The 23465-nt window shown below is 47.8% G+C and overlaps 1 long non-coding RNA gene across 5 annotated transcripts in view; it reads left to right on the plus strand.

The window, feature by feature from the left end:
• The first annotated feature begins 5871 nt into the window (after positions 1 to 5871).
• LOC308199770 overlaps positions 5872 to 23465 on the plus strand; it is a 143609-nt gene continuing 126015 nt past the window's right edge. For all 5 annotated transcript variants that reach the window (XR_013954928.1, XR_013954929.1, XR_013954930.1 and 2 more), the window contains exon 1: positions 5872 to 6956. This is a non-coding gene — a long non-coding RNA (uncharacterized lncRNA). The remainder of the gene's footprint in view (positions 6957 to 23465) is intronic.

The raw sequence follows: 23465 nt of genomic DNA on the forward strand, positions 1-23465 counted from the left end.
AGGGAGAAATGGAGGAATTTGCCTTTCAACTGAGATTCTTGTGGACATAAGGTATTGTGACCTTGGTCGTGACCATGCTGTGCTCCAGTGCCTGCTCTGGTTTTCCTCCCCAGGTTAACTCTGAAAGGCATTGGCTGATTTCATCCGAATATGAAGGGGGCACGATGCAGCTCCTGAAGTCCTTGCAAGAATAGGGAGCCCTGGGGAAAATATTAATGGCTCTTCAAACATTCAACAGTTTTGGAACTGGGCATGAAATCTGAAGTGAGGAGTGAGAAACAGAGAGAAATGCTGGGGAGTCAGTGATGAGCAAAAGTATAGCTGGATTAAAAGGTTTAGCAAGTAAGGGCCCAGATCAACAGAAAAACAGGCTTTGTTAGACCCCTCTTTCCTTTTCTAGATGGCCACTGCTCTGTAGGAGCAACTCAAATTGTATGGCATGGACTAGGAAGCTGATTCTGAAAAAACAATTGCTATCTAGACAGGAAAAATCCTATAAAGTATTCAAAGGAACTGCTTAAAGATAGGGCAATCCTAACCGACAGAAGCATTTAATAGAGAAATGCCATCCTTGAAATCAATGAAACGTAAAAACCCTTGGACTACAAAAGAAATTGAAGACATTTGTTACCCGCTAACACAGTTTTTGGGGTATTGATGGAAGAGGCTGCAGAGGCGAGGGAGCCAGAGGCAGCACGCTGCTGGGCAGACCCCAGCTCAGAGGGTGAAGCAGTGTCGTTTGCTGAATGTCCCCGCTTGCTGAGCCCCCCTGACATCCTCCTTGGGACTCCCCAAGTTGCACCCTTGCTCCTCTCTGCTTGCTTGGTTGCCCATGGCCAACCTCCTACTTTAAGCAATATATACATACATGTACATATATATGTGTATACGGATACTACTTTGGTGGTTAAATCAGCACCTTTGTACAAATACTGAAAACCTCAGAGGATTAGATTCTTCAGATTTGCTGTGTGATTTGTATTTCCTTACCTCCATGGAGCAATGACTTGTGATAAATACATTAGAGATTCTGCAGAGCTTTGACAAAATAATTACAGTAAAAATCCAGATGAATTGTGTGGTTATCTAGCATAACTCCCTGACCTCAGCACTTCCTATGTCTATAACCTACGAAGCAGTATTGTATTTAGAGAGCATGCTGTAGGATTTTGCTGTCTGAAGCTGGTAAATAAAACTGGCTGCAGAGATATGGGAGTCTTGGTGTGCTAAAATGATGCTCATGGACAAAGTAAGCATCTGAGACTGAGGGGATTATGCCAGGTAAAACTGCAGCTGAAACAAAGTTGATGGTAAATGTAGTTATCTCGAACAAAAGAGGTTAACCTGCTGAAATTGCATTCCAATGTTTATCTGATTGGCAAAACTGGCTTGTTACTTTTTAGCTTCAAAATTTATTGCCACTTCAAAAACTGTGTGCCATTTATTTCCATTCTTATTTTTACCTGTTTGGAGCCAGAGGTAATTATTTGTTATGTCTGAGTAACACCTAATACAAACTTCAGTTAGATTGCTAGGCATTACTTTTGTAACATGAATAATACACATCCAAACTCTGCATTTTTGACTGCACACACACACACAAAGCCAGCTGTGTGTGTATCTTATTCAGGTCTACTAATTTCCCATCCTTTAGCTGAATTCTCTTATTGTCTGTTCCATAAGGAGAAAGCAATGACCATGGAAAGGCACTACGTGTAGCACTGTCCGTGGCACTGCCAAAACCACATGCTGTATCTCTATAAAGCAAGACAGGGATGGAGTGAGACCAGCTGTGGTGAGAAGACACAGCCCTAGTGTCTGATGTGCACGATGTAGGGGCTGGAAATCCACCCAGATCCAGGACAGGATTTATGCAAGTTCCCAGCTGGTCCCAGACCTGGAGAGCTTTCAGCGGGCTCCTGGGGCTCCAAGTATTCCCCTTTTACAGGCAGCGATTACACTGCAGCAATTGCAGATTCTTCCAGGAGGTGGCATGAGGTTTTTTTATTTGCAGAGAAGAGGGGAAGGTAGGCAGAGAGAAAGATTTAAAGGAGGAAAACAGCAGTCTGGAAACCTTCTCATTCTTCCCATACGGAGGGTGGTGCAGCTTTTTGCACATGCTGGCCTCTGGGAGACTGATACCTACTCTGAATGCTGCAATTTCTGGAAGAGGGGATATAAAATAGCATGAACCCCATTTGGCAATGAGCAGACAAGAGGAGAGCTAAGAGAGGGGACCGTCCTACCTGCAGACCTTTATTTAAGTGTTAGCAATAACAGCCACGTGCAAAAGCCTTAAATATTCCATCACATCTGGGTAGTTCATCATCACATACTGCCTAACAGTGATGCTTAGCTATGTTGTAAATAATACTCACGAAAACCTTGTCTTTAAGCAGAAAGAGAACCTGTCCTTAGGCTATCACCCTGTTCAAAGGAGACCTGGGTGCCCAAAATGTCTTTGCTCTTCCTTCCTCCATTGCACACCTTGCATCTCCCAGACAGCCAAAGCAGGTGCATGAAAATCCTGCCCTGCAAACCGGGCAACTTAAAGGAACAAATAAACATTTTATATATGAACTTTTTTAGTGCTGTAATAGCACCAGGAATTGCTGTGAAGGATCAAGGTGCTTGTGCACATGCTGCAAGCGCAGAGCATTGCTCAGGGGCTCCTTCCCACCTCCCAAGCACACAGCTTGAATGCTCCTGATGCCCCAGGGTTTGTAGAGTGTCCTCTAAACTCACTCTCCTGAGACAGCCTGGCATTACAACAGCAGGGATATTTTCTCAGGAAAGAGTTTTCTGTTCAGAAATTGATTTTTGGCATACTTTTGTGGGACATTATTGAAACCATTTGTAAAATTGCTGTGCTCTGTTCCTATAGTATCATGCAGGAATTGGAGCAGCAGTGTGGAAATGAAACATTTCAATCTCAGTTAATATGGATTGTTTCAGTCATTAAAACATTTCAAGAAGGTCAAAGGAAAATACTGCCTGAATATTTTTCTTGGTAAAGAAAAATGGAGATTTGCCTTTGAAACCCTGATTTGGATGACCCCAATTTTAAATCTAGATTTACGTGGATAAAGCAGCTCCAAATCTGGATACATTTTAATCACACTTCATAGCCAGAGGCAAGGGGCATAAACTGGCTATGTCAGTAAACCAGAAGAGTCTGCTCTTGGACCTGAGTATATCTGGGGTTGTGGTCTGTGGTCACAGCTTCCAAACAGGAGGTGGATGGCCGAGAGGACACCAGAAGGATGATCTTGTAAATAGGCTTGGAGCTCCATTATACTTAACGGAAGATTAGAGTGATATTCATCTTGCTTAATTTTAGCCCATCTAGCAGCTGGTGTCTGGTCAAAGATGTCTTGGCTCCTGCTATAGCACAAGTACCTCTGGAGAGCAACCTATCATGTCCTAAGATAAGTGAACAAGCTGCCGATGGCAGAAGATGTGTTGAAGAGCATGAGCTTGGACGAAACAACTGACTTTCATCCGGTCAAATATAAGCGTGATCATTCCTGCAGCAAGAGACAAATTGTACATGCTCCAAAAGCCACCATCTCACAGCATACGGTCAATAGTCCTGACTTTACGTTATTTCACCTAAAAATTACCTGCAAATGCAGCATATTAGAAATCTCAGTAAACCAAACAGAAATATTTTTGGCTGGCATGTGTGAGGTCCTATAAGTGGTATCCCATGGCCCTGAAACCCTTCTAGGTGGGTTTTCACTGTGTGAAAACCGGTGACCCCTGTATAAGTTATTTAGACTAAGGGTGGACCTTTGGTGTGCACTGACACACCGAGTCCCATATTTCATTTACACCTGTGCATGCACATGCACTTGTGCACAGCCTGACGTTTGTCAGCAGACCAAAGCATTTATAGGTTGATTTCAGAGTATGTGGGCAGCTTAAGGTGACTAATATGAGCAGCGGATCTGACCAGGGTTGCATCCTGGGACCCTGCAGTAGGCACCTCTCAAAGCTCATGTGTTGTGCACATTAGGTATGCTCTGTAGAGACTCCAGAGAGCAAAGTTTCTGCTTTAAGTGTTGACAAAACAAAAGGCTTTAAAACCTGGAGGTGGACTCAGATTCCACTTCTGTTGATACTTCCAAGGGAAACAGCATGAATTAAATCACAGACAGGTAGAAAACCTCTTGTATTTCCTTGTGATAACATAACTATATTTTGCACCCATCTCTCAGGGCAGATATATACCTTAATTCCTGGATTTCCTTGACACTTGCTTTTCAGAGGCATCAAGCTCCTGAAAAGGTACCAGCTGCTGAGATGATTCTTACACCTGTCTTTAGAAATTTAGAGGCAACATATCTACCTTTGGGACCAGGAAAGAGACCAAGGAAATTGAGGGATGGAGAAAGACACCTTGACCCAAGAAGCTCTCTTGGACTTGCTGCACGTATGGGCTGTCGCCCTGTGTTCCAAGCACAGTCCCCATACCTCAGACCCTGAGATGAAAGACACGAAGACACGTGTGAATAGTCTCCACCTGAAGTGTTGGCCTCCACTTCTATTCTGTGCTGCTGATGTGCAAACTTCCCATCACAGATAGCTTTAGCTTGTGTCTTTGGTCTCCCAGTTTAAAACTAACTGGTGGGGCCAATTGCTGACCTTTCTTTCTTTCTTTCTTTTTTTTTTTTTTTCCCTTCCTTATTTTCTAACCTACTTGTGGTAAACTCATCACTTATACTGGAAAGATGAGCATTTCTTCTCCACTTTATCTTCCTTCTTTTGTTAATCCCCTTGTCTCCCACCCTTATCTGTAATACAGAGGAAGGAGAAATATCTCTTAATTATTTAACATATTAATATCATTAGGTTTCTATGTTTTCTTTTGCATAAGCCACCAGAACCTCCTTCAAAAGAACAGCATGTATCTGTAGCCAGGCTTTGCATTTATAGATCATTAACAAACATGGTTATATGAAATTCTGGCAGTTTGTTGTCTCTTTATCACCAAGTAGAGAGCAAGAAACAGAAAACCCTTCTGCTCTCCTTTGAAGGCGTTTAATACCTTCTCCTCATAGTTTCTCTGCAGCTCATGCCAAGAATATATTCTTGCAAGGTCAGATCTGCTGGGGAGGCCAAATGAAATGTTGGACCTTGGCGGAATTATGGGATCATCCAGGCAGGCAATTTTGGCCTTGGGAAACAGCTTTCCTCCATGAATTCATAGTACTGGTTCCAGCCAGCTTGTTTTTAAAGAAATAAAATGAAGTCTTTGAAGGGCCTTATCTATAAGTAACACTCAGTGGCTTAAGCCTAAGAGACTTTGGGCTACTATATCTGGTTTCTTTTCTGTCTCCTGCCACATTTCTGACGCCACCTGACCTTGTTGTATTGGCTTTCCTTTCCTGGGAAGAGGGAGAAGAGGGGAGCTTTGCCTCTGCAGTGGCAGAAAACCTTTCTGCCTGAGCAGAACCATAATGTCCCACCCAAGGATGTCCCAGGGGCTATCAGCAGGTGCTGGCAGCAGCAGATAACCACCTTTGTTAGCTCTGGGAAGAGCTGGGCCTGCCTTAGCTATGCTTGGAAGCCGTGGCCAGCCGGCCAGTGCCCCAGTGGAAATACCTGCTCAGGGCTTGACGGCAAAGAAACAAATAAGTGAGCCAATGTTTGGCTACGGTCCTTGGCCACGTGTTAATTCCACCAAATTAACGCTGGCCACAGGTTCCTGTGACAACCCTAACCCAAACAACGACCCAGAGGAGATGTGAATGGGCAAAAAAAACTTCCTGGAAACCTTCTTCTTTTTCCTAAAGCGTTGGGGAGCAAAAGGGGAGCAACAGGTACTATGCTTGGAGGGTGAGGCCAGGCACTTGTGTCAGGCTCACCAACACCCGCAGGTCCATTTTGTCATCCCCCATCTCTGCTGTGATGCTTTGGCGAGGTTTGGGTGGTGGGAGGCTGCAGGAGTGGCCTCTGTGAGAAGAGCCCAGAAACTGCTTTAATCTGTTATCAATAGGCAATAAATTATATTAATCTCCCTATGCTGGGGCTGTTTTGCCTATGATGGTAATTGGTGAGTGATCTCCCTGTCCTTATGTCCATCCACGAGCCTTTTTTCACTCCTATTTTCTCCCCCTGCCCTTTTGAGGAGGCAGAGTGAGAGTGGTGCGGGCGAGGTGGGCTGCCTAGTGGTGTGAAGTCACCCCATGTCAGCAAAAGGTCACCACTGACTTGAAGGGAATTACAGAATAATTCACCACCTCGGTGAATTATTCACCACCTCGCAGGGTCTCTGGGTGCCACGAGCTCCGGAGCTTCAGTCACAAGCCAGGTAAAAGTACGCAGCTGGGGTCCCGCCAGGCCCCAGGCCGGGGGTCCCGCCAGGCCCCAGGCCCGGGCTCGCAGGGCCGGAGGCAGCGGGGGAGCCCCGGGACGTGCCCGTGGCCGTGCGGGGAAGCCGGGCTCGGGGTGCGGGGAGCCCCCGGGCTTCCTTCGGGTGGGGTTTTCGGTGCTTTTTGGTGATCAGCGCCGCGCCCGCCCGCCACCAAGCCGATAGGGGCAGGCCGCTGGGTTAGGAGCAAAAGGCGGTCGTGGTGTTTTCCGGAGTGAGACTTGGTTAGCGCTCCGTTGGGGTGAATGCGGCAGTTCGCACCTCTAAGCGTTGCTTTTGTGCCCCACAGGTGAAGGCAGTCGGCAACGTCGGCCTCTGCCGGTCCTCTGCGCTGAACCGGCGGGGCCAACAAAGGAGCACATGGATTTGCTGTGGTCTCCTTGTAGGGCCGGCAGTAAAAGAGCCGTGGATTTTGCTGTGCTGCTCCTGTATGGCCAGCAGCATAAAAAAGACGTGGATGTTGCTGCCCTGGTCCTGTAGGGCCGGCAGTGAAGGAGCTGTGGGGTTTCGCCACCGGCACGACGGCTGCAGCTGATGGGGTGAAGAAGAGCACCCTGAGAGGAGGCACAGCCTCGAGCAGGTACCGCGCACTAACCGTGGTGTCTCACACCGTTCAGTTTGGTTTGTGTTTTGAAAGGAAAAACGAGGTGTTGGAAGGATCCCTGTGGCCTCTCTGTGCCGCTCGAGTCTCCTGGTGCTGCCCCAGCAGACCCCAAAATGTTGTTTCTTCCCGGAGCAAGCAGTAAGGGAGCAGGGGAAGGGCCTCCCCCGGGCTCCCTGAGCAGCAGGGATGGGGGCAGCCATCCTTCTGGGGTGGCTGGTGGCGGGGATTGGTCTTGGCAAACACAGGCATAAAACTTGCAGTGATTTAAGAAAGTTGCATTTATTTAGCAAGAGTATTTCTCTAACTGATTAATTGTGTGGGTGTCTATATGTGCTGGGAAAGGCAATACTGTTTACTGGCATCGTACTATAAATGGTTGCTAACTTCTAATTCACTGCTTGATAAATATCATAATTGATACCACAATATGTTAACATGCAAAGCATGAGCTTCTCTTTCCTATGGATTTATTTTCATGCACAAGTAGCTTGAAGAAACCTCCTTTCAAAGACCAGGAGATCTTTGCAGCTTTCTTCCCCATTACTTAGAGAATAAGACATCTTTTTAAAAGAAACGGATATCACGGGGCTTTTGTTTGCAGAAATAAATTATTAAAACTAAGTGTATCTTTTGCAGAGCTGGGCTGAAAAACTCGTAGGTATATTAAATTTGCCCAGTTGATCATTGTGGGAACTGGTCAACAAACCTGAGTGCTGCTTTTTGTCTGAGGAGATAACAGAAGGCTTGTGTTAAATGGTGGAAATGTTGTTATCGGGGCAGAATATGGAGGAGAATCCTTCCTGTTAAGCTGTGGCAAAACTTAGAGAAAAATTATGCTTTTAGCCATACGTAAGGTTAGAGGACAAGATGGAATAGTGCAGGAAGGTGAGGTGACTGCAGTATTATACTTCCCTTTATCAAACAACTAGTTTTAGACATGAATTTTAAATGTTCCTTTGCAATATATTTTTATGCTTAGACTCTCAGGTTCAGACCCTCAAATTTTATTTAGGTGATGGATTTCTGTTGAAATCAGTAGACATTTAGCACTAAAGTAGTACTGAAATACGAATCCAGTGCTTTAGGACTCATTTTATTTTGTGTGTAGAGCCTGGGGTTCTGATCCCCCTTATTAACCCTTGTGCAGGTTTTCTGATTCATGAATATCTTGGAGTAATAATTTGGTATAGATTTTGTTCCCTCTTAAAATGGAGATTGATTTAAACAGAAAATCCTGCGTGGGGATTTTACAGACATTTAAACTTATTGTTAGTCGTATTCGTTAGCAAATGGCTTTTGTTCTTTTCATTTCTTTTTGACACACTAGCCCTCGTTTCAGGGCCAGCGAGGTCTCTTGCAGTCTTATTTCCTCAGGGTACAACAGGCTTTGAGGAACAGTTTGCCTGCAGATGGCTGTTTCTTTTCTTTTCCACTTTTCCTGGTATTTTGTTTTCAGCTTTTGGAGGTCTGAGGTTTATGGCTGCGTGTGTGTGTGTCTGCAGGCACTTAATAGTGGGGTGTCTGTATTTGTTTTGGTGTGTGTGTGTATTTTTTTTTGTTCTTAAGGCAGAATTGTTTTGTTATGTCTGGGCTCAGTTCCCTACTGAGGGGACTCTTGGTTTTAGTAGCAAAATGGGATTAGGCAAGGTTTCACAAAGAAAGTAACTATTTTCTACGTTCTGGCATTGTGCCTTCAGAGAACGTGAACATCCACGGTCCTCTGAGATGAAGTTTGCTTTTAGAGAGAAGTAGATGCCTAACGTTAGGTTGGGAGGTTTGCCATATATCCAGTCGGGGCTTGAGTATTAATTACACATTTTAGATTCAAATCACCCATTTTGCACAAAACCTTGATGTTATCCTGATGTTCCCTACTGAAAAAATTCCCCTGCACTTAGGCTGCTGTATCTGTTGGATTCACGTACCGAGGTTCTGGATTTTGTTTGTGTGTGGTATCAAAATAAAGGCAATTTCCCCTTCTAGACATGTGAACTTTGCTATCTTGTTGTTCTCTTCAATGACTTTTGTTACCTGTTTATAAATAACATATTTGCTTGAATTGGCGGGTCATGCAGAGTTACCAAAGCGTTTTATTATTTAGCATCAAAAGATGGCACGTGCCATGGGACCAACAGGATCCTGGCTACCTGGAAACCTTTACAAGCCCCTCTTTTGCAGAGATGATGCCTCGTTAGCCCTGTACATCCCACCCGCTTGACCCAGGTGTTTTAAGAAGAAAGCCTGCCTCCAGAGGTTAGTCTGCAGGTGGCAGCAACAATCTTTCCCTGCAGCAGCTGGAAATGCTGCAGCAGCCTTCATTGATTCCTGCGCATAATTTAGCTCCGTAGAAAACCAGCTCGGTGGTAAAACAGACAACTGTAAGCAGAGAGTGCAAAGATTGTCGTCTAATAACCGAGATGTGGGGACACTCTTCATTTCCTCCTCCCTTTTCTTCTCCTTAAGAGAAATTCAGATGGCTGGAAGGAAAAAAAAGACTGCATTGCACAGTACCAGACATACGCAAGAAATCACATTTATGTGTGGTGATTGGTTAGTCTGGCTGGGTTTGTCTGACTCCTCTATTGAGCAGCTTTAGGCTTTTTGTGCTTCTGGGTGTGTATTTTTTTTTTTTCCTCCTGTTCATTCTGTGCTGTACTCTGATAGCGAGGAGCTGTTATTTCACGATACCAGTAACCAAAGACAGCAAGTCATTTTTGTGCATTGTTATTCCAGGCAGAGAGACAGACCTCTGGGCTCTGGGGATTTGAGTGCTTCGTAAGTGAACTTTCTGGCTGAGAGAGGCATCGCTTTCTGAAACTCCTGGTGCTGGCTGTTGTACCTGTCCACGCACTACGTGGTGTGACCCCAGGAGCCTACCTGCGAGTGCTGCTTTGATCATTTCTGTTCATGCTCTGTGTGCTGCTTGCTGCAGTTCTCAAATTGTTCAGTACTGTCACTCGGAGGACCGCCCCCACGCTGAAATGCGTTTCCTGGGGGAGTTATGCCTGAAGTGTGGAAGCATGGTCTGTAGGTGGATGGCAAGGTTTTGGCAGCTGGTTGGAGCTGCAGGCGCTGTCCGGTGGCTGGGCTCGTACCAGCAGGCATGCTTCTCCTGTCTCTGAAGACCTGAGAGAACTTATTAGCGTAGCAGATTTTGTGATATTTTTTTTTATTTTTATTTTTTTGCTTGGCCTCTGGGTGGGCTGAGCATATAACCGCCCCGTGTGCTCCAGCTGGTGACAGCCAGCCCAGGGAACAATGCCATCTGACCCGTCCCTTTGGCAGAAGGCTGCCACCACCAAACGGGAGGGTAGGGTGCCTTCTGCTGCCTTCTGCAGGAGGCCCTCCTACACTGAGGTGCCTGGACTGATAGATATGTGCTAATGAGATAGCAGCCCCAAAGATCCTGGGGTTATTCCTCCTATGGATCTGTGTCACCCTGCTGTCAGATAACCCCTTCAAAGTCTAGAACTGGCACAAATCTGAGGTCAAGTAGGGGCTAATGCACTGGTTAATGCTGATTGTGCCTCAGGTGGGACACATCCGAGATAACATTCTGTTGCTCACTCATGTGCAGCCAGTTACACGATTAGCTGCTTAGCACAAGCTGGAGAAATACTGTTTGTGGTACAACATGTTGTTGCAGCAACAGTTTACACCGTGTGGGAACAGCAGTGGTACATGCAGATCAGGTGCTCGAGACTTAGAAAAAAATGCACAGACTGGTTTGACACCTTCCCGTTAGGAAGGACGTGGTGAATATAAATCCAGGCTGGGGAGAGGAGGCCGGGGGAGCCTTGTGGCGTCCTGCAAGCCAACAGTGCTGTGGAAGGTGAGTGCCCGTTCTCCTGTGCCAATGCACAAAATCGTGTGGAACTCCAAATATTTGAAGCTCCAACACCTCGGATCTTCAGGGGCTGATGCAGTCCCCTTGTGAGCGAAGGCAGTGCTGTTGTGCTCCGTGGGTCTGTGTTGCCCAATGGGAGAGAAAGCCTGGTTGACAACACTCTTCCTCCTTCCCCATGATCTGCCTGGGGTCACCCGGGGGAGGAGTAGCTCTCTACAGAGCCATAGGATTGCATTTGAGGTGTTTAAAGGAAACTGGGTTCCTACTGGCTCAGAACTGGGCCCTCTTCTTCCCCTATGAACTGCCCTTGGAGACATTTTAATGCATTTTACTTATTTTTGCACAAATGATTTGCTAACACTGACATAATCATGACACCAGACTGATTTGAGTGGATTGTTGCAGAACATGGGGAGGAAAATTGGAGTACTTTCTGCTGATGTTTTCCCAACTCTTTCTTTTTGCTTCTTTTTCACTGAGCCGACTTTTCATTTCAGACCTTTCTTTAACTTTATTTTTGAGAAGTTTAGAAATGTTCCAAACAGACCTTTTCAATTTTGTTGAGGCAGATATTGTAGTCAAGCCAGAATAGGTTTCCCTTTGCTCTCTTCTTCTCACCCCCAACTTTCACAATGTGCAAATCAATCAAAGGGAAAAAAATGTATTGTTTGCCTGGACTTCTCATCTGGCGGCTCTTGGGTAGGGCAAAGTGATTGGATTTGTGACCCCTTGGTTGAAAATGCCTGGTTGACAACACTCACTTTTTTTTTATTTCCCTGCTGAGGGGAATGACAAGATCCTCTAGCTGCCCTTGGTGTGGGTATGAGTCGGTACAGAAAGCTGTGTCTGTCTGTCTGTCCCTGCTCGGAGAGATGTTTGGTATCTCTAATTCCAGCAGAAAGGAGCGAGTGGTCAGTGCAGATGAAACTGCTGGAGCAGAGCGATCAATAGGCGTTAGCTCCTGAAGGGGAGTGATTGGTGATGCATTAAGGTATGCCGTCGTGTGTTTGAGCAATCTGACAGTACAGTGCTTTAATTACTGTTTGTGCATCCTGAGACACTTCTGTTTCTTCTGCTGCCCTTGCGGGAGTACTGAATGCAGGAGCATTGAATACCGACACGGACTTGGGGAAGTCTCTGTCTTTTCCCAGTACAGCATCTCCTCAAGCTTGGGTCTAATTTGGGTTTGTAAGGGTCCTGCACTGGAGAGGGATGAGTTAAACCGGAGCATCGTAATGCTTCTCCAGCCAACCCTTTTTGCAGTGCAGGTCTTTCAGCAGCTCCCAGGGATAGCCCGTTTCTTTGCCATCTTCCCCTGGTAGTCGTGCAGTGAGTGACCCCAGGCTGTTACTAGCAGTATGATGGACTTCGGCTGCTCACAGTCAAATGGGCCTGATCCTCTGCTGTAGCTGTCTGTCGTTGAGCTCAGGCAGGTACACAGAGCTTCAGTGATGCAGAATGGACAGCAGCCAACTGCAGAAAACAGATAAATACATAAATAATAGATGCATTCATCCTCCTCTGCCAGATTATCCAAATGGATAATGCAGTCAATGAAATTGATAAGAAATAATTGAGTAAAGACATGGGATTCCTTTTTCTTCTTTAATCCTAAGCGAAAGAATCCGTTCAAAGGTTTCTCTTGGTCTTTTTAGTTTAGGGTTGGGATTTGGATTATTATTACTCTTTTGTGTCTGGTGAAATGTGGATCACAGGATAGGAGCTGGAAAACTCCTGAGCCTCCCTATTGGGGCATACAGTCAGACACTTGCCGACCGAGTGCCAAAGAGATTGTGAGTAAATAGACAAATTGCTAGTGGCACAATTTCTTGGAAATAAACCCAGCAAATTAGACTTGTTAAAGCAACTGCTGAAATGTCTAATGCCATTGAATTGTCAAAACAGAGAACTGCAAAGATCCTTGGTTAATTTACATATCACCAAAGCAAAAATAATGGGAAAATAATGAGCAATTATTGTCCCTGGCTTTCCTTATTCATTAGCTGAAGTTAAGACATTTATCAATATGAAATTAAGGTGGCGAGGTGCGCGTGTGGCACAATTACACAGGTCAGTCAGAACTAGAGCAGATGATGAGGAATTGTAGAGGCACCCATTAGAGGATGGCAAATGGGAGCACCAGTAAAACACCCATTGTCGCAAGAAGCTGCGCATCAGAAGGAGCTGTCAGGACTCCTGCAGTGTTTCAGCAGGGTCTAGGACACTTGGAAGGGTGAGTGATGTATTGCTGGGAGGGGAGCAATGAGATCTGGTTTGTGTGCAGGACGAGTCTCCTCCAAATATTGAGGAGTGGGGTAGAACATCACACCTGGGTCAGGGTTTGGTGTGTGTCGGTGGTGCCTGCCAGCTCTGGGTGGATGCTGAGCATCCTGTTGACAATGCGAGCCCTCCACAAGCTGCTGTAGCTGGAAGGGAGACCCTGCCAAAATGTACCGAGTGCATATGACCCAGGCTGTGGGATATGCTGGGTTAGGGGATGTATTTTCTTGTAGAAGCCAGAGAAATAATTTACTCTGGGGTGTGAAAATTTGGAGACTGCTCTCCATCCCTTCCTATCTTTGAGTTTGACCCCAGTAGAAAATAATTGGTACTGGAATAAACACTGCTAAAAGCCGGGCTGCCTGTGGCCACAGGCTGTCTCTGAACTGCAGGTGTAACGGCCCCGCAGGCAGGAGAGGCTTCTGCTGTGCCTTGGCTTCCACCAGGAATGGTTCATCTGACCTTTACACCCACCCACCACCGCCACGGTAGTGATTACTGCTGGAGCCAGTGAGGCAATTCGCAGGGCTGAGCACGGTTTGACTAGCACAATTCCAGGCTCTGCAATGAGGTTTGACAGATGCTATCAGTGTATCTCCCCATAAATAAATATGTAATCGGGCTGCGTGCTACACTTTCACATCCTGAGGAAGAAATTCTGACACTCCTGTCCTTTTATCTCTCGCATCCCTCGGCAGCTGTGAAAAACCCTCTGACCTCGGATGCTCATTTTTATCATTTCATTTCAGCAGGAGTTGGTGCCTGTGGAGTTCTGTTACTCCATGTTATGAAGGAGGAGGAAAGCAGCAGGCGTTTTGTTTAAATTCTTAATTGCAGGCGCAGCAGGATTATGGAAATGTCAAGAGGGAAGTGACAGGGAAGACCTGGCAAACACGTGGGGGCTGGTTGATTCACTGCTTTCGCTTTTCCGCCGGGGTGGTGGGTGGGTTACGAGTCAGACAGATCCTACGGGCTCCTCAACCAGGACACCCGTATGCCAGACCGGGCCGTGTGCTGGGTGGTCTATTGTGCTCAGAGCCCTCGAGACAGACCCAGGGGTAGCAAAAGGTACCAGAGCTGGCGTAAACAGGCAGGGCCAGAGCAGAGCAGCAGGGTTTTGCACCCGCTGTATGGACACGCTGTGATGGAGCTGGTGTGAGATGCTGGCGTAGCACCTGCCGGGGCTGTGTCAAATGCTGTGCAGTTCGCTCCTCCTGCTTTGTAACACTCGGGCTGGGTGCTGCGGCAGGACAAGGCTGGCTCCAAGCAGCTTGTCGATAGTCGAGGCAGCTCTGCCTCGCTGTGATTTGGAGGATATTGCTCTTCCTGCTCACCTCCGGTTGGACCTTTGCACGAGGTTTCATTCCTCTCCTCGGGAACCTGGAGCTTGGTGGCTTTGTTCTCGTTTGGGAGCGTGCACGGAGGTCATGCGTGAGCCGCTGCCCTCCCTGGCCCTTGGAGGAGCAGTGCCTGCACCCCGCAGCTGACCGTGCTGAGGGAGAGGCCGACAGATCCTGCTGCTGCCGCCGTGGTCTCCCAGGTACCGGGTTAAGAAGTGCACAAGTGAGATTCAAGCTTGGAGCTGCTGCAGAAATGGGAGTTTCCGCAGCTCCTCAAGGGGCTATTGTGCTGTCTGCTCGTGTTCAAAGCTCACTGTGTTCAAAGAGCTTGTTCCAAAGCAGACCCTGTGGCTTCATTTATCCTGCATGCTCTGAGCAATCCTCTCCAAAGCAGATCCACTTTCTGTGCTTGATGTTGTAGTTTTCTTCACAGTTCCCTGTTAGGTATTGTAAAGGCAGGGGCGTGAAGTTCAAGTCAGCACACAAAGGTTTCTTGTCCTCTCCCGAAGGGGGGAGCTGCCTCCAGCAAGTCTGTTAGGCTGGCTGGCAAAGCTGCGTGGAGAAGCAGAAGTGCTGGGGGAGGCCACTGCCAGCACGTGTTCAGAGTTTTGGGGACCAGGAGGGAGAAAAGGGGGAGCCAGAAACATTTGCTGCCCTGAAAGCTCCCAGAGAGACAGAGGAGAAGACAGGGTGAGGGTCAAAATGGGTGGCTGGTACCAGGGGAGAAAAGGGGGATGGCAGAAGAGGGAAGCTTTGGCAGGGGGATAAGGAGAAAAGATGTCCTTGAAAGACATACTGGGAGAGTGTCAGATGTTTGCAGAAGCTGGGGAGAGAGAACCTGCAGTGTTGCTGCTCTGGCCCCTTTCTCATCGTGTCACTTTGTGGTGAAGGTGGTGCTGCCTGACCATATCATTGTATCACCTGCCTTTGGTCCCTCATAGCTTGTGCTCCTTGTTAGGCACCTCTGACTTTGTACCCTGGGTGACTTTGGGAGCCTGTGTGTGTCTTGCTGACCTTTGGGAGCATCGCAGAGCCCCTTCTGTAGCCGTACTTCAGACACTGGCCAGTGTGGGAGAGTGACCAACGCCACACTGCCATCTGGGATGTGGTCAGCCCTCCCGGAGGGTGGGGGGCATGAACGCAGGGCTGTGCCCCGTTCCCTGTCGCAGTGCTGGCTCTGGTGGGGACGAGGCCCGTGCCAAGTGGCTGCCGTAGCTCTGTGCCTGCCTGGAAGGCTCCAGTGCAAGGGGTAGGTCAAAAGGAGACACCACCCGGAGTGGTTCTTGCAGCAACAGACTCAAAAATGGGTCCTTCTGGCATCGAGGGGATGCTCCCCCTGCAGGAACAGCCCAGTTCTGCCGTCAGCTCTGAATTTGGCCATGAGCACTGGGTCACGCTGGAGGGTATTGAACATTTTCCCACCAGCGGCAGTGGAGTTAGGCTCAGGACCTAGTGCTTTTGCGCTCTGTCCTTGCTTATTTTCACGTCTGTTGGGGGAGGGAAGTTGTTCCTGCCTTTTGGGGTTATTTTGCTGCCTTGTTGCTTGCTAAAAAGGTGTTTTTCTTCGGTAGGGGATTGGAAGAGATGTTTGTGACATTTTGAGCTAAACTTTGCTGTTTCAGCAACTAGCGATGGAGGTGATACCAGGCAATTGTTCCATGAGCAGCAGAACTAATGAGCCACTGGGTTTGTATCCTGCTTTCCTGACCTCTGCCTCTTCCTTCATAATCAGAGCGGTGCCCGAGCAGCGCCGTGCTCCTCTCCCCTTGCTCCGTACCGTTTAAGGCGGTGCTGCCAGGAGCCGGGGTGTGCAGGGGCTGGGTGCCCCGCGGCCCCAGCGCAGAGAGCAGAGGCCTGCTTACCATGCAGGGCAGGCGTTTTCTCAGTTCACATGACAGCTGAGGCACTAATTTGGCTCTCTTTTCCCCATTCCCAGCATATTTTTTTTTTCCCCCTAGGATTTCTAGTTATTTAATTATCTGCGAGCCTGCTGTCAGTCTGTGGGAAACTTCAGTTCCTAGAAGCAGGGACCCGCAAGTCCTATGGACAACCATGTGCACAGACAGTGGTAAAAGGAATTCCTGCAGAATAGGTTCTTTTCCTCGAACGCCTGTATGGTGTCCATGGTCCAGCTGTAACCTGCGTGGAAAGCCAGCCACTGCCACGCTGACGTGGCTTCGAGGGGGATAGCCAAGGTATGAACAGAAACAGAGCAGAGAGCTGAGTAGTGTGAACGGGCACGTGAGGACAGCTGGCGCCCTTGAGAGGAAGCCTGAGATGTTTGGGGTATTTCTGAGCGGTTTGTAGGGTCTGAGGACTCCGTAACTTTCCCAGAGAGACCAGGCTGGTGGTTAGGGGACAGGTCTTGTGCTTGGCTCAGCAGCGAGGGCAACAGCCGAGGTCTGGCCCCGCAGCGTTAGTGTCAGAATTGACCTCGAGGGTTCGATGGGATGTGGGAGGAGGCGAGTGTCTTCGTGGCCATGCTGTGCCCAGAGGTCCAGCACAGGTAAAGGTAAGTGCCTTGGGACGGACTCTGACACAATTTCCGATATGAGTCCTGGTCCAAAGGTGGCTGAAGTCATTTCAGCGCGCCGTGGAGTCTTTCCGTTAGCCCCGCAGCCTCGAGGTCAGGTCTGCTGAGCACGACCGAACTCCTTGCGGTGCACTGGGGCCTAGGACGCTCAGTGCCAGGGCTGTGCGTTGTGCAGCTGAACGTGACCGAAGCAGACTGCTGAGGAAGAAATGGAAAAGAGACAGGGGCCTGCATTGTGCCCGTGATTGTGCATTCAAAGTCAGCATCTTGAAAGGGCCCAAAATTTATCGCGCTGCTGTTGTCATTTCCCATTCACTGGCCTGACTGAATAAAGGAGTGCTGCACAGAGCTCTGCATAACTTGTTTGACTTTAAGAGTCAGTAAATGATAGATGTCTGTATCCTTGGATGAGGATAATCCAATTGTACAGTCTGGCTGGATTTCAGCTGTTCTCTGAGAAAGGAGAGGAGTGAAATATTTACTTATGGTACTTTTCACAAGGGGAGATGACAGAGCGTGGGAAAATAAAAGCAAGTCCTGGTGGACAAGGCTTGCAGGGGAAGGGAAGTGGGGAAAATCTAATCTGCTTGCTGGTAGGACAGGGCATAAAGGGGCTTGGCAAGAAAAGAGCCATTCTTTTGATTTCTGAGGCGAAAAATGAAGGCAGCATATTCAATGAACATAACTCCCTGGTTGTCAATGCAGTCAGGTCTGTTTATGCCAGCCAGTCAATTTGACCCAGAGCTTTGATTAAAAAAAACCTCAGGATCTCCAAATGTTCCAATAAAAAAGAGGTTATGAAAAAACCTGTGCTTTGGTTAAAGAGCACCCAGCTCCGGAGTCATTTATAACAGCTGAAAGGATTAAATGTCATCAGGAAACCAAAAAGAAAATGAATCTGTAATTAAATGTTTAGCCCAGCCAAGACAGTATGGCATTGCCAGCCTGAATAATGTATAGAGGAGACATCCCAAGATCTATGCTTACTTTCCGTTTTTTCATTAACTGGATCTATATTAATGCAAAACAAGCTACCCGGGTGATTTTTAACACGCTCTGGATTTGTTAGCCTTTTGATGATACCGGAACTCAAAAGCTTCAGTTGGTATCAGCGCCAGCTTGTGCTCGGAGTTACGCAAACATGTAGAAGATCTGACACCTGCCAGAAAGAGCAAACACTAAAGGAAGTGAAAACAAAGAGCGAAATGTCTACCAATCCATGACCGTGGCAGGACTGTGGCTGGAAATCCCTGGCCAGGGCATTCCTGTGGGTGCAAATCCGCACAAATTGCTTGAGAGTGTGGAGCAGGTTTGAGATTTCTTTTCTAATTAATGTTATTAACTAAATAAAATGTAAAGATGGCGGTTGGCTGGGTAACAAAGAACTAAATCTATGATGTTCTTTTACCTTGGGCACATCAGAGGATATGAGAAATGAATGATCAAATTCAGCTTATAATGCATAGCAATCAAACTGGTGCAAAAAGGTCATTTAACTTGATTGTATGTTATGATTCTGGGAAGACACTTTTTGTCTAAGTATGGAGGTTTAGTGCCAATGATTTTAAGTCTAATCAAGCTTACCAATTAGTAGAGACATTCTCAGTGACAATTGCCAATTAACCTCAAGGTTAGAAATTCAGGATAACCTGAACCATTGCTTGAGCTCGTGTCAGAGTCAAAATACTATTCCTTACTATTAAAATAAACCTTCATCAAGTTTTACATGTATGCAGATGGCCAGGTGACACGCTGCAAACCCCTCATGTATCTGCCACATCATTTTGAAAACTATTTTCCAGTTCTTTTGAAACTTCAACTTTTTGCAGCTAAATAGTATTATTAACCTTCAGAGCTTGCTGCCCTACTTACACTAATCGAGCCAGCAATAACTGATTTTGTCAGATCACTGATTCTCCTATCTCCAAATCATTTATTGTTTCTGCTTCCCCCCCAGCTGTGGTCACGTTCAGTGGGGTGTCAGACCCTGCTCATATCTAAGAGTTTCACCTGCTCTTTCATTTTGCTTCTGCTCTAGTTAGAAAGCACATGCTTGGCTTTTACAGTCAGACCATGCGGTGAGTGCTGCATGGTCTGAAGGGTTTCAGCTGGCCTCCCTTCCCCTCCTTCCATCCATCGTCTCGCTTCCCACGTGGACAGCTGAGGTGCAGGATGGACGAATCGACAATTGTCACAAATTCACTGGAGAGCTAAGACTCAGTTCCCTGCTTTCCTAGCTGGCGATCCAGAAGCTCTTTCTGCAGGTATTTCCTTCCTCCCCGTGCGAGGAATGCAGCCACAGCATGCTTCCGCTTGGAATCCAAGGGCTGGGGAGGCACCATGCCTGCTCTGGGCTGTCCCTGCTCGTAGAGCTGGGTGTGCTCCCCACCTACCCTTACCACTGAGTTCCTTGAACAAGCCTTTATCAAAGAGCATGGCAAATGCAGAACAGCGAGAGCCGATGTTAGACACTGATGTGGTGTTGTGCTGTGGTTTGGTAAACCTGCAGCTCTTGCTGTTACTTGCTCTTTGATGGGCAAGAGGAGTTCTCTCTTGTTCTGGTGAGTCTACCGTTAATTTCAGTAAAATCTGCTAATGAAAATGCACACAAGACTAAGCATGAAACTCAAGCTATCATTACACTAAAGTAATATTTTATGAAAACTTGCCTGCATGGAAAGATACAGCAAGCAGAAACATCTTGTCCTGATTCTGTGAACAGCGAAAGGACTCAAGCGCTGCACAGGCCTAGCTTCCAAGCTGCCCGTAAGGTATTTAGCTCGTGCCTTAGCAGAAGAGCCTAAAGCCAAAGAGCACGGGAGGTGATGTATCCTGAAGAGAAGCTGTTGTTTGTCCTAGGGGACTATAGTACCCCCCTGAGCCTCGTCCTGCTAACCCAGCTCTGACTCGCAGATAGGGGTCTGCTCCAGGAAACATGTTGAAGGCCAGGCCATGTTAAATGAGGGCCAGGTAAATGCAGAATTACTCCTGAGATGGCCACTGTGTTCCCAGGAAGGGTGAATCCTTAATGTAGGAAGAAATATCTCCCTTCAGATGCATGCAACGCTGCCTTGGAGAAAGGACGGCCTTTGCTTCCAGTGCATTAAAGGAACCATTTAGACGTGATTTGTGTGAAATCCTCTGCCAGAGAACTCGCCAACTGCCGAGGGTTGGGTGCAGGAACGAGTGGGCTCGCAATGGAGTTGGGCATCATTTGTTTGAAGGCCAGCATCGAGACCTCGTGCACCTGGCTGTAGGCAGGCAGGCGGTGTGACCAGAAGGAAGGGTGTCTGTACCCCCGGCAGCGAAGGTGAGCAGGATCATTAAGATGTTGCGCTTTATTTTAGTGACCCCGTGGGATACAAGGAGAATTTTAATGGGCTTTGGGTTACCTCTCAAGAATTCTGCAACATTTTCAGGTTAATAACGCTGACAGTCTTATCGCTCCTTCGCCATCAGAGCTGTGATGGGGAAAACCCGGCATATTGTTAGGAGTTTTAAAACTACCTTGAAATCTGTCAAGGGAGATAAACTATCTTTATATCAGAAAATAGCTTCCCTCTTGCTATCTTACGGAAGAACACACAGCTCCAAAGAAGATGCTCCTGCGTAACAGCTTATTAGGAGGAGGCAGACTCGCGGGGTGAAAGGTCTGAGAAGTGAGAGGATTTCTGTGCACTGCTTGAAGAGGGGAGACTCCGGGATTTCAAGGAGATGAGGTTTCAGGCGTGCAAAAAGACTTCTGGAAAAGGACGGTAACATATCTTGATGCTATGTGTAGTTGATACATCCCATAATAGCCTCCTGCCTTGCGCTTGGTGAAGCATCCACGAGTGGAGCTGAGGTGATGGGAGCTGGGATGCGAAGTAGTTAAGGGAAGTTAAGGTAATAAATAAGTTTCCCGTGTCGGGGGATACGCGGTTCTGCTCACACCCCTCGCGACAAGAGGGTGGAACTGGATGGGCTGTTTCACTGAAACCCAAAGTATCGTGCAAAAATCCATACGTATTTTGCTATGGATTAGACTGAGGCATGGCATTTTGGTGGGTTGGAGCCGCTTTTTGGCTGCTTAATGCTTTTTTTATGCAAGTAAAGCATTTTCTTCCAAAAAGTCAGTTTGAGATGAGAAGCCAGAACACTGCATCTGCAAAATAACTGAATTAAATGTTACTAAAAATCAACACCTAAATTCCTTCTACGTGGCTTTGTTGAACGCAGACAAAGGAAACGGTAACAAAAATATTTAGAGAAAGGCATTCTGAGGATGGGAGCGCTTCTGACAGTGGTGACAAATAACCAGATGGCCAAAATTACTGTTGGAGAGCATGAGGTTCCAGCTGGAAGTCCTGTCAGGCACCACAGGTGCCAGCTCAGATAGAGCAATTTGAAAAATCACCTCTTCTGCCTCCTCAAACTGCATCTCCCACATGGCTCCGGATCACTGTGTCAGCGGCTGCTCGCGGGCATCCTGGAAGGCAAAGCTCGATGTTTGGGGAGAGCAGGTGAGCGAAACAACTGAGCTGCTCCTGGCAGGAGGCGCCTTGGCAAGAGACAGTGACCAAAAGATTTTGGAGCTCAGGTGATTCAATGAGAGCTCATCCCGCAGGGCGACAGAAAGAGGGGGCTGTGGGGAGGCTGTGGGGTGCTGGAGGCATCTCCCCATGGATCTGATCCTGCTGTGGGCTGGGACCTGTTGCTGGGAGTGTTCAGGGGCTGCAGGCGATGCTGTCCCGTGCTCACCTGCTGCGCATGGACACGGTTAGGATTCCAGCCGGGGCGCCCGGGGCAAGCCACGACCATGCACAGCCTGACACGTTTCTTTCATTCCAGCTTCCCTGCGGGAGCGTTTCCATTCCAAGTGCAATATGAAGATGCTTGATATCATTCCTCAGCTGATAGCCTCATTTCTGCTGCAGGCCAGCTGCAGAGATGTCCTGAGTCAGATCAGCAGGACTGTCTAATGAGGTTTCCTTCCCTCTCCTCCGTTCCAGAGCCTGTCCTACACATCAGGTGTACCTGGACGTCCGGGCTTACAGAGAGCTGGCAGCACGTGCCTCAGACTCGTGCCTGACGGTTGTGGGAGACCAGTGTGCAGTCCTCGTTCTCGCAGGGCAGCGTGATCTTGGTTCAGGTCTGTGGCACAGGCTGCAGAATAAGGCACAAGATTGTCTCGTGCTGGTCCTGATGAAGAAGGTCCCTGTGCGTCACTGTGCCAGGTCACAGACCAGGAAGGCAGGCGCTTCAGGGGTTCCTGCGCCTAAGGTAGTTTTGTGGACAAGTAATCCGAGGTTGTTTGAGTTTAACACTGCCAGAAGTAAGACTGATAGTAGTGATTGTGCTTCAGGAGGTGGGCTTTCTGTTTTTCTGGTGTGTGTAGAGACCTTTCCAACACCAGTTTATTTGTTCTGAATCTGCATTCCGTGTGTCAGGTTTTTGGGAGTGGGAGGTTGGCTGCCCTTTCCTCCAGATGGCTCATCAGAAGACTTTCTCGGGATACTCACTTCCACGGGGAGGAAGCATACAAAAGCAGATGAGATAAAAACAGCGAAGCTGAAGGTCAGTTTCTGAACTAGGGTGGTTTTTACTGCCACGAGCCAGGAGCTGCCACTGTGTTTGTGCTCATAAATTGGCTGGTGTAGGAGGGTAGGCAGTAGGAAGGATGGGGGAAGCAATGTTTTTAAATAGATATTTATGGAGGATATCAACATTTGGCATTTCCCGATTTCAGAACAGTGGAGGAGGAACTAAGAACTCCATCCCGCCGCCTCCTTCTCTCCCTGCCAATTAGCACCACAGCGGCTACCCTCGGTCACAGGGAGCAGCCACTCACTGGCTCGTGCCAAGCAGCACCTTCCTTCTCCACGCCTGGTTTCCTTCCACCTGGTAGCGAGGAGGAACAAAACTCATCCTTGGGAGGCTTCCTGTATGCTCCCCATGTGCAAACTGGCTGTTTCAGTGGAGGAACATCGAGTTTGTGAGATTTCGGCTGCCTTTAGCGCGGTTATCTCTTGCCCCTTGCTTTTGAAGAGATCTGGGAGGTGGTAATGTGTTTGACCTTTTGGCTTTTCTTTTGTTTGCACCCGTGGAAGTAGATGATCCTTTCTGATCTAGGGTGATAAGAGCATTAATTCTCTGTACGGCCAGGCGTGGGGACGCTTCGCTTCCCACACAGCTCAAGAGCCACCTCTGTGTTTGGATGGAGTATCACGTCCTGCCTCCCGTCCTCCTCCCAGGCAGTTGCTGGAAGCCCCCCGCTAATCTGCATTTCTGTGAGCTGCCTCCCCTAGCCTTGAAGTTCCGAGTCTCCGACAGCCTCTCCGGTTTGGGCTTGCCTCCCAAATATTTGCATTTCCTTTCTCCATATCCTGCCATCACCTGCTGCCGCCTGCACTCTGCGTCTTGGCAGCTGGCTTTTGTCAGAGGGATTGATCCAAAAACATTGCAAGGTGTTGGAAAATCTTAACTGCGGTTACATGAGAAGCTGT

Source organism: Anser brachyrhynchus (genome assembly GCF_964034855.1).
Source record: "Anser brachyrhynchus genome assembly, chromosome: 9".
In the NCBI taxonomy this organism is placed as follows: Eukaryota; Metazoa; Chordata; class Aves; order Anseriformes; family Anatidae; genus Anser; species Anser brachyrhynchus.